At 37.7% G+C, this 1630-nt stretch overlaps 1 long non-coding RNA gene across 1 annotated transcript; it reads right to left on the bottom strand.

Moving 5' to 3' along the window:
• Window positions 1–336: 336 nt before the first annotated feature.
• On the bottom strand, window positions 337–989 carry LOC110012728 (uncharacterized). Its single transcript, XR_016067931.1, has 2 exons — window positions 922–989; window positions 337–719 (listed from the first exon to the last, which is right to left on the bottom strand). It is a non-coding gene; the product is annotated as an uncharacterized LOC110012728 (long non-coding RNA).
• Between the last annotated feature and the right edge of the window lie 641 nt (window positions 990–1630).

The raw sequence follows: 1630 nt of genomic DNA, 5'->3' as shown, positions 1-1630 counted from the left end.
TGTATGTCATACATACTTCTTTGAACATTCCTTGTTAGCCCTTGAAACCATAAAAATAACTTACACTTCTGTTTAACCAGTTGCGAAGTATAAATTTATAATAAAAAAAGTCTTTTTCATTTATTTTCAACAAAAAAGCCTGGAGCCCTGCGGTTACTACTTCCCGTTATATATATTCCAGTTTACTGTGGATCCTACACTTCCTTGCATGAACCGTATTAATCCAAGAACCCAGTAAAGAAGGATAATACACTTGACATATTTAAGTTGGATTATGTGCAAGAAATGAGGTTGCATGAGTACATTCTTAGACAATATGCAAACAGTACAGTGCAGTGAGTAAACAGACAGCCATTTCACTACCCCAACTCCAGCGTTATATGTGAAAATTGAAAGAGAACATATCAAATGCAATTACACACAGCAAAGGAACAAAAAACTGTATCGGGTTATGTGGTGTGAGAAACAGAAAAAATAACCACAGATTTCTATCTCAACGTGGTCCTAAGACGTTCCTTTTGTCCTCAAGGACAGAACATGTTCATGTTCAAGAACACAGGAGGAAACAAAAAAGTATTCAGAATTGAAGTACTTATCTACAAGAGAATCACATGGGAAAAGCTCCCATCCTAATGTGTACAGAGCATTCATAGATTAAATGACGAGCTTTTACTCTTCCCGAATAGTCTGATCCCCAGAAATTCGTAAACTGGTGGCTCCTGCATGTAGAGAACAGACAAACAAGAAACGTTATATACTCGAATTGAGAAAGCTGGAGATTTTCTAATCTGATTTCAAGATTCAGAACATGCAACTAGCGAGCGTACAGAAACACGGAAGAGAGTACAAGATCATTGGGGTGTGTGCAAAAACTTAAAAGTGAGTGTTTGGAAATCCAATTTCTGTTTATAATTCTCCAACCTTAAGAGAAGAAAAGCTAAAAGCTCGTAGTTGAATTGAGGTGCTTTTACCAGCTTATAGGTTTCTTATAAACCCGCAGTTCTTTAGGACGACGTCCTCATAAAATATTGGTACAATTCGAAATTACCCTCCCCTTTCAGATGATTGGAGCTTTTTAGTTGCAGAAAAAGTATGCTGGAAATAAGTTTTATAGTTGCACGTCATACCATTTTTGCTCGAAGTCTCTTCCGTGTCAATCTCTTCTTGCCTTGGATTCTTGAAGTAGGAAGAGTCATGCACCTGATACGGTGCATCTGTTGACACTAAAGAGCAGCTTCGGGGAACAGAGAAAGAATTTCTACTGTTGGTTTTCTGTTTCTTGTTCGATGAAGATTCATCTATAGAGCACAAGTCGTAGTACGTTTTCGAGGCCTCATCTGCATTGTTGCAACTATGCAAGTCATCTTTCAGCGGCATATCATCTTCCCTTGACTTCAGTCTTTTTTTATTTAGAATACCATCTTTGGAGTTTATCATTGATAGAACCCTTTGATCGTGAGATGAAGTAGCCGGACATGGAGTCTTTTCCTTCACAATTTCATTTGGAGTGCCCAATTTTATGATAGTTTCACATATATCGAACACAACTTCGTCTGAGTGGAGGATTGATAAAATCTGATAAATGCCTTGGGTGGTTATGATTTGCTAACCAATTCTTGAATTGGTTGCC

Source organism: Sesamum indicum, linkage group LG10 (genome assembly GCF_026168435.1).
Source record: "Sesamum indicum cultivar Baizhima isolate 11 linkage group LG10, ASM2616843v1, whole genome shotgun sequence".
Classification (NCBI taxonomy): domain Eukaryota; kingdom Viridiplantae; phylum Streptophyta; class Magnoliopsida; order Lamiales; family Pedaliaceae; genus Sesamum; species Sesamum indicum.
The sequence above is the reverse complement of the archived record's forward strand: the minus strand, read 5'-3'. Positions and strand labels throughout refer to the sequence as shown.